We start from the raw sequence: 10,396 nt of genomic DNA, 5'->3' as shown, positions 1-10,396 counted from the left end.
TGAAATCCAAGGAACATATCTGATTGCCTGTTCCAAGGAATCTATGTTTGGAAATCTGGGAAAAGGTTGGAACGAGGGCTGGAAATGGAGGGGGCTAAGAATACTGTAAAAATAATATTAATCATTGGAATTGGCTTAAGGATAATTTAAATGTTATGCATAAAGCTCTACTGAAATCCTATGCAGAAATATTTGGAAGCCAGATTGCTTTCATCATCTGTGACAATGACCAGTATGACCCCTCACAACATCAAAGTTGACATAGAAAGCTCAAATATTTTAAGCTTATGAGGAAAATATTCCCATTCCATTTTTCTATGCCAGCAGTCAGTTTATATAAAAGGTAAGGGAAGAAAGGTAGAAACAGCAAAATTAATGCTATATCTTCAACAGAGGTTTTCATGCCACTAAAGAGACAAGATACAAAAATTTTGAAGCCATTGCAGTTTCCCACTCTCCCTCAACAACACATGCTTTGTTGCTCTCCCTACAATTTCCTCTCAACTCAATGATAGTTCAAACCATCATTCTTTAAAATCTCTGCTTTGCAGTTAATCCTGGACAATGGACATACAGATGATCTTACATATTCAGCATCTTCCTAAAGGACTTTAAAAATCATTTAAAGGAGGCTGTGGTTGTAGCTCAGGGGCAGAGTGCTTGCCTAGCATGAATGAGGCACTGGGATCAATTCCCAGCACCACATATAAATAAATAAAATTCAGGTCCATCAACAACTAAAACATTTTTTAAATAATTTAAAGAAGTGGGACCAAGGGGGCTGACCAGATAAAAATTAAACCTTTCCTTAAAGACATCTTGATAGAATAATTGCTCTGGGTATGGAAAAAATTAAAAAAGAGATAAAAAAGGAGTTAAGAGTCTCCTTCCTGCTCCCAAAGTTACAAAATACCTGATTATGTTATAGGAGACTCCATTTCTATGAAGCACCAACTCTAAGACATAAACAAAGCACAGATTTAAATATGCATACTTGCAAGACTTCCAAATAAATAGCAGCATGCAGATTTTAACACAAATTCAAAGGTTCACTTTCTTCTGGGAACAATTTGTACATAGTTCCAGATGTTCTCCCTTCCGGGAAATAGCAAATTCTGCCTAGTACCTATTTCACCACTATAATCAATGGTACTTTAAATCCTCTCTGCTACACTGTGGTCCACTGTTATTACAGTCCATATCTCACCTACACCTGTACTGTATATTGATGCTGAAAGAATCCATTCGGATAAATTATCAACTGGCTGAAGATGAGCTGATAAGGAGAGCATCATTATTTTGCAAAGTGGTCAATGCAGGGTGCTGTAAAATAAAAATATCACCAAGGGATGCTCCACAGATGTAGCACATTTTACGGCAGAGGAGTTGGTAAATAATGTGCCTCTCGAGGCGGTGAACTCTTCTTCCTTTGAGCCATCTGTGACACATATGACAATGTCATGCTGTTAAAAGTGTCCGGCCAGCAGGGTTAATTGGCTTATAAATTGTTTTGGCAGCAGAACACCAATGGCTTGATAAATGGATTATTAAAATAAAAGAGCACCAGGGGCATAAATGAGAACGATTCTCAGACGAGGAGGCTTCTATTCCTAACTCAGCTGCTAAGGAAAGTTCATGACAGCTGTCACTGAAGCCACTGTTTCTTGAATACTTTCTATGTTCCAAGGATTGGGCTTGCATACACTCCCTGTTTAATCCATGAGGAACACTCCTATGAGGAAGATATTGTTATCGTTTTATGGACAAGATATTGTTATCGTTTTACGGACAAGCCTTAGATCAGAAAAGTAATTCACCCAAGTAATTTGCATGGCCAAAACCAGGAACTAAGTACTACAGGATTTCAGAACTCATGCTCTTAACCATTTTGCTCTATTGAGTCTGATATTCAAATATCCCACAATAGAAAAATTTCAATTCTCTCAGAAGGCAAAGAAGTACAATTGTCAATATCAATGTTTTTAAAAAATATAAACAGTTTTAAAAATAAAACAAGGATTCCATTTTTAATCACCCAGCCTAAAAAAAAACAGATATAAAAAATCTAATCATAGAACTAAATCTCACTGATTTAAATTAAGTTAAAAGGCCAACCAAGACAATTTTTAATGAACTTCACATTGTACTTTCAGCAAGCACCATTTGAATGGATGTCTTTCAGAGCAGACCCCAACACAAACATAAATACTGTAAAGAAACCACAAAGCACATCCAATGGAAACAAAAAAATAGACGTTGAATTGTAGATATTACATTTATCCATCTGTACCTCAACCGTGAGTTATAAATGATTTATTGAAAAGGGAGGTTGTGGTTTTTAGCCAATGTGGTATAAATCTTATATTCACAAAGTAGTAAAATTACACTAGTGAACTGGGCAATTTGTAAAAACTATACTTCTTTTAATTTATCAGATATATAAATAGTTGGATGGGTAGATGGGCGGATGAAAGGAGGGAGGAAAGAGATAAATGGAGGGGAAGAGAAGAGGGGAGGGATAGAGAGGAGATAGAGAAAACATATAGTTAGAAGCATTTTTATTTACAAGCAAACATCAGCATTTCAGACCCTAAAAGGTATCTATTTATAATTCTCCATCACAAAATTTAACTCCTATTGGACAATGAAACTGCACGTACCTCAATAGTTTCCTGTTGATGCTATAGCAGATCAGAAAAGTAACTCCCCCAAGTAACTTGCATGACCGAAACCAGAAACTAAACTTAGTACTCCAAGATTTCAAAACTCACTCTCAACCACTTTGCTCTATTGAGTCTGATATCCAAATATCCTACAATAGAAAAATTCCAATTTTCTTAAACATTAAAACACCATAAATCTATTTTGACAATCAGAAATCTTAAATGTGTTTCATAGGCTAAAATCAAGGTATTGGCAGAGCTGCATTCTTTCTGAAGGCTCTAGCATTTCCAACCTCTGGAAGCTGCCTCCATTCCATGTTCTGTGGCTCCTTCTCCATCTTCAAAGCATATACCTAACCTCTGTTTCTTTGGTCATATCTCCTTTTCCAGCTCTGACGCTCTCACCTTCCTCTTTTATAAACCCTGTGCTTACACTGATAATTCAGGCTAATCTTCCCATCTCAAGATTCTTAATCACATCTGCAAAGCTTCTCTTGCCATGAAAGGTGACATATTCAGGTTCTGGGGCTTAGGTCATGACCACCTCTGGGAGACCATTGTTCTGCCTACCACTGGCTCTCTGTAAGACAATCACCATAGCTCTCTGGGCAAAGGATCTTCTCTTTTGGAGGAGGAAACTTAACACTAATCATAAAGGTGACCAAAGGAAGTCAGACCTCAGGGAGCCTCCCTAGATCTTCTCTTGTCTATTTATTGCATCTGGTGATTTCATCCAGTTTCACCGTCTTAAATACTATGTATATGTCAAGAACTACAAAAATACCTCCCCGGATAAAACTCGTATATCCAACTTCCTACTGAACACACCCACTTGGACTTTAGTAGGCACGTCTGACTCAAATGTCTAAAATTGAGCTCCTCACTCCCCCTCCCCCAAACCCGCAAGTCTCACAGTCTTCCCCACACTCCTTAACAGCAATTCTATCCTCACAGTTGTTCAGGCCAAAAACCTGGGAATTATCCTGGACTCCTTTCTTACTTTCACATCTTATATTCAACCCATCAGCAAATCTTATCTCCCTATGGCATATCCTTAGCATAGCAGCCAGCCTGGTCTTGATACATCTAAATGTAGTGGATGTTGTGGGGCCTCACCTAGATCCCCCACCCAGGACTGGGCACTTGCTACACCAGTCACTGGATGTGTTGGGTGCAATCCCTTACACTTGAACGCTCCTCTGGGAATTTCCCTCAGCCAAAGGGAATTGCTTCCTGGTGTTTATGTCCCTTCCCCCTGGTGATGTGAGCATACAAAAGCCCTACACTTTGCCTGGATTTGGGACAACTCTGAAGGGACCTGCCAGCTGGGCAGACTCTCTGCTGCTCAGCTGAGACCTCAGTTGCGATTGTATCATGTTTCAGCTCCTCCCTCTACCCAATCCTGCTGCTTCACTCCCTCAGAGGTGTTCTTCTAAAACATTCCTAAAAATAAATCCATTGCATGCAACTATACACTTCAAAGTCTGTTTGCCAGGAGATAGACTTAAGACACTAAATCAGAACATCCCTCAGGTCAAAACCTCTAATGACCCTATGATCCTACATTTTTATATAAAAAAACAGCATCTTCACAATGGTCAAGGGTACTAAGTGACAGTGCCCTGTTGTCTCAATTACTGCTCCTCAATTACTGCTCTGGCCCCGATCACACGAGCTCAGCATGTACCCAGTACACACCTTTCTCAAAGATCTTCCCCCATATTCACACAGTTTGCTTGCTCACTTCCCAGTCTGCTCAAATGCCATTTTCCCAAGGACACCTTTCCTTAACCATTCTGTGGCACTGGTACTGTTCTGTGTGCACATATGCTACTGTGTTTTTCTGCATAGCCCTTACTCTGTCTAACATATAATATAGAATACTTATTTATTAAGTTTCTTATTTTTCTCATGTCACTGCAAGGATTCTTTTTTTTTCTTATTTGTCTTTCATTCTTCATATTTAGAATAGTGCATAGCAGACCTTCAGAACACCTGATGAATGAATGAATGAATGAATGGATGAATGAATGAATGAAGGGTTCCAACTTGTGCCAGGCACTGCTGGGCACATTTACATACGATATCTCATTTAATGCCAATAGCAACACGAAGAAAGCAGTATTATAAAATCCATTTTCCACTGAGAAAACAAAAACTTGGAGAATCACATGAGAATATTACATGCATATGAAGTAACAGAGCCCAGATGTGAACATGTTGATTCAAATTCAAAACCATATTTCCACAGAACCTCCCCTTTGTAAAATAGGCTGCTTTCTTTCCAAACAAATCTCATCTTAACTGAAAAGACAATTCTAAGAATGAGGTGGAGAGACTGAATGAGACAGAAATCATGATCTTCATCCATTTTGTAAAATGCCATGCATTCATTATTACTAGAGATGGACTGCAAAATGAGTTTAAAAGTCCTACCTTTGTAGTAATCAATGATATATATGATCACAAGGGACTCATTAACATGCAGGTAACTACTTGCACACACAGAAACCTGACCAAAAGCTAATTACTTTGTTAGTAGTATTTGGACCAGTAGGGGGCAGGTAACGGGTGTATGTGTTGATAGAAAACAAAAGTCTGGGTTTTATTTCTGAGTTAATGGAAGAAAATAACTCACCATCTTCCATTTAACAAAAGAAAGCTTTATAAAGGAAGTGGAATTACAAGAGCTTTCTGAACTCCAGAGAGGAGGAAGTTTGGCAGGTTGACACTACGGTCTTATTCAGTGCTCAACACCCATTAACTTCAGAGAGAGCTTCTAGCCTGCATCAGCTGGGCAGGATGCAATACAAATGGGAAATGAGGCTGACCCTGCTACAAAAGCCTTGAGTTCCACACACATGTGGGTCTGATGGAATCCACTGGCATAAAAGGAAGGTGAGAACGCTCTAAATTGGCTTTTACCATCTAAGGATGTTCACACACAAAGCGTGCATTGTGGCCACTAATGAAAGACATGTGCTAGAGTGGTTACACATTGCAACTGACTGGAAACTAATGACATGAAACAGCCACGGTGCCTCTACACTGACCCCTGTAAAACCTCAGGCCCGACTTGTAACAGGCAGAGCTAAACCAATTTATCAGTGAATTATGCATCATTTAATAAAGACTGGTGTGACTCAACCTGCCAGGCAGGAACGCTAAGAGCTTGAGGAAATGGCCCTACACCCCCTTCTTCCTTTCCTAAGCTCATCTTTAACCCTTCAGTAATTGATGGTCTGATTGAAGTAAAAGTCTAAACTTTATAAACTATCACTAAATAACCCCAGGGTAGTTTGACCTTGCGGTTCCTGTGGTCGCTTACTTGAAAATTACTACTCTTGTGGGGTTAACTCCTGTTTCTGAATTTCAATGGAGTGCGAATTAAGTGAAAAGGAAGGTATTCTCTTTTTTGAACCACCAAGGGTATCCTGAAACAGTGGTTTAAAGTATGCTCCCATGTGCCAAAAGCAAGTGTTGATTTTACTGGTATCATTTACAGAGTCATTATCAAAATATATTTTCCTTTACATTAAAAATTATCCCTACAGGTGATGAGGTTCCAAACATAGTTTTACATTTTCAAGAGAGAAAAAAATCCCAGCAACTCCATCTTTATTAGAGAAATGGAAAAATCAACACATTACAGAAAAATGTTTCAATAGGAGTGAATCATGCAGGGTTGAGAACAGAGACAGTCGCATCAAGTTATAGACCATTGAAGAGAAATGATTTAGCAAAAATTCAGATAGAGACAAGGAAATGACAACAATTTCTACCATCAATCCCATACAAAACCTTTTTAGTAATAATAGTCAAGAACATAATTAGATATACTCTAGAAAGTTTAGAAACTTCCCCCAAACCTTTTCCCATTTTATTTCTATTTTCAAGATATGATCATTTTTTATGAGAACAAATTTGTAACACTGTAGGAACACTATGTCCCTTGAAATTTTATAAAGCTTCTTCTTACTTGATGCCGCACCAAATATCATGTTTCTCTGTAACTGAACCAAAAAAGTAGACAGAGCCAAAATGCATTTTATTATTACATCCGGCAGCCATAGATTATGCTAAAGACCAAGCACTGGTAATTCTGCTTCATCTGGGAAGACGTTCTATTAAAATCTGCCCATTGCACTTTTACATTTCATTCATTCTCCCCCCCCAAAAAAAAATAATGAAAGCATCAAGCTGCCCTGAAATATTAGATAAAGAAAAAAAAATCAAATGGAGTATTCGCAGCCCAGAAAACTTTTACTAATCATTAGGGGTTTGTCACCATCTTTTTATTAACTTTTATTTTTTTGAGCTACTTTATTATTTAAGACTATTTAGACCGTGAGCAGTAACTCAGAAGAGTGACACTATTCTAAGCCCTTCGTATGTATTAAGTCAATTTGTACTGCCAGTGACCTCAGGATAAAAGCCCTATTATGATCCCCCTCTTACAGCTGAAGAAACCAAGGCACAGAAAGGTGAAGTCATTTACCCAAGGCCAATAACTATAAGTGGCAGAGGCCAGATTCAAATAGAGGCAGTCATACTCCGGAACCTGAGCACTTATGCATGCCTCGCTGTCTCAAGAAAGGCAGTGAGGAAAACTCAAAGCTTTCATTTTAATAATAAACCAAAAAGCAATTCCTCAGTCTCTGTGCACTCGATTAAGGCCCCAAGATTACACATTTCAGTGCATTTCTCTCAAGTGAAATAATGTCATTCCTAAATTCATTTCAGAATTTTGTACAAAATGTGAGGTATTCTCTTTCTAGGGTAAAGGTGGTTTATTTCCATTAAGAGGAAGAAAAAAATTATAATGAGAAGAACTAGGATGAGAAGGACAGTATTTCAGCTTCATTATTTTCAAGGCTTAGTATCATGTTTCCAAATTACCATATCAGAGAATCTTCAATGCAGATGGCCCTGATGCAGGTTTTGAGTACCTCCATCCCAACACACGTGGGGTATAAGCAAATACAAATCAGAAGGCAACCAGAAAAGAAAAACAAAGTGTGTTCTTTTGCAAAAACTGTGTGAATCCTAAGCTAATTATTCTGAAATTCAAATGTCTATCTTAAAAAAAAAAAGTTGGCAAAAAGTTAAAGGAAACAAGAGAAAATCTAGCAACTATAAGGATCCTTTCTCTTTGCCGTGTTCTACTCAATATGATTCATTGCCATCTTTCCCTTATCAGTAGGCAATTTGATTTTAATTTATTGTTATTTGAAATATACATCTTCTAAGCACTTTGATTATTGAGAGAGGAAATTCAAAATCAATACAAAGACACTTGAGAAATCTGAAGGGGAAATAACAGTTCTGAGATCAATTTCCAAAAATGAGTTTATATAGGAAATTTAAGAGTAGAAATAACTGAGCCCCACCAAACAAGTAGAGAGTTGATTATCCTCTGTAATAAATATTATTTCCTTGGCACAGTTTACCCTCGATGATTCCTTAATGAATGATAGCCAATGCACACACATGCACACACCAATTTCTCTTTTGAAAAGATTTGTCTTCAGAAGAAAAAGGCAAAATTCTATTGAAGACCTCAGCTCATGGGCGAAGTGGGTGGCTGACTATGGTAGTTTGGATCTGGATATCCTCCAGAGGCCCAGTGTTAAAGGCCCAGTCCCCAGCCCGAGGCACTACCTAGAGGTAGGGGAAACTTTCTGAAATGGAGTTTCCAGGGAGGTTTTGGATTACCAGGAGCATGCCCTCAAAGAAAACTATGGAATCCTGGTCCCTTCCTCTTTCTTTCCTTTTCCACATCCCAGACATGAGATGAAGGGTTTTGCTACACCTCACACTCCTACGATGATACACTCCCCTGACCACCACCAGAGACCAAAAGGTCATGGGTCCACACAATCATGGACTGAAATCTCCAAAAACACTGTGAGCAAAACAACCCTTTTCTTATTATACGTTGATTCTCTAAAGTATTTGTTATGGTAAAGGGAAGCTTGAAGAATTTTGGTAGTACAGATGTGATGCCTTTGAATACAACTGTGATAGAAGTAATTTCAAATAGCATTAGGGTTGACTCAGAGCTGTTTCTTATCACTCAAATCACTTTAGAAGAACCCTTGACATTGATGAGCAATGACACATTGTGGGTGGCATGTCAATAGAAGACTAAATGTGAGACATCAACCATAAGCTGACATTCCTCTGATAGTTGTGATTTAAAGTTAGTCCATTTATGGCCTTTGACTACCCATAAAGATGCACTTTCTAAAATATTATTGTTATTTAATTATGAGCAGGGCATTGGGTTCCGGGGTTTTATGTATGCCCTGAAGCTATCACTAAAATATTTCAGATAATGTAAAAGCATGTACCTGTGTAAATGCTAATAATAATACCATGGCAGAGTAAAGAAGCAAGTTAAAAAATTGATAAAGGCAAAACTTGTGTGGGGGCTCTGGTAATTGGAAGAGTCAATGGCTATATGAGTCAAGAAAATAGCCTCCCTGGAGAAGGAGACTGATTGTCCTGCGTTTATCCAGCAGCTAACCAACACTAAGCAGACTTTCCTTTGCATATTATTGGTGCCAGCCCGATGAGGCAGAAAATTGCATCGTGTCATTTAATTTCCCAATCTTTGTTTTCATTGTATTAATCTTTTGGCTTTGCTTCACTTTATAATTTGAAGGCTCAGCAAGAAGCAAACCAAATGGAAATTCAGCTTACTTTCATGTCTAGCTGAATGTGTTTGGTGCAGTTTCCAAAAGCTTAATTCTACGTAATACTGTCCATGAATAATAATAGGCTGCTTCTGCATGCAGACTTATTAGTGTTTATTAAGGGTTGCCTTAAAGTTTCTGGGAAATGTGCCCAAAAGTCAATCACCAAATCATGATTAACAAATTGGTTACAGAAGGAGAAAAGATAATTTTTTTTAAACAGAAGTATATCATCCTGTCATTAAATAAGAACTAAAACCCTCAAAAATCAACTCAACCTAAGTGAGGTTTTCTGTCTCCTTCCTTCCTTCCTTCTCTCTCCCTGCCTCCCCCCATTCCTTGTGTTATACCAGTAAGGAAAAGGAAAAGAAATAAGTCTGAACAATACAGATAACCAGAGTATCAGTGAGTTATACAGAAGTTAGTATCTTACACTATAAATAAAAAGGCACTCACAGCTTTTGCAGGTTGACAATGTAATGTAGAGCTTCAAATTTTTTGAATTTAGGGATGAATCCCACTGATTTCATATCCTACCATCTTTATTTGCCAGCTATGTATTTTTTGGTACATTTTTTAACCTCTCAGAGCCTTAGACCCTGGTCTATAAAACAGGAGTGCTTGACAGATGGTTACAAGGAGTGAATGTGAAACACACCTGAGCAACCAACACCGTGCCTTGCACCTAGGATGCCCTTGGCCAGAGCACATGACATTGCTCTGGGGCTACTCACCATCAGTGCTGCTATTCTCAATCTTGACTTAGCAATCAGTAAAGGAAGGAGTACAAAAAGTGGTCAGGTCCCTATCACAATAACTCTACTATTACAAAGATTGCATTTTAGAATGCTGAGATTTGGGAATAGCGTTTTCTTTTCCTTTTGACTTCTGTTATTTGCAATGATTGCAAGCTTGTAATGTATAGCTGATCTCAAAACTGGAACATAACTACTATGTAACTTTTCCATTGCTACAACTGTTTTATCAACATATCCAATTCACCAAAGATATTGAACTATTGATTCTCCTATTTGG

Source organism: Marmota flaviventris, chromosome 6 (assembly GCF_047511675.1).
Source record: "Marmota flaviventris isolate mMarFla1 chromosome 6, mMarFla1.hap1, whole genome shotgun sequence".
NCBI lineage: Eukaryota > Metazoa > Chordata > Mammalia > Rodentia > Sciuridae > Marmota > Marmota flaviventris.
Note: the sequence above shows the minus strand (reverse complement) of the source record.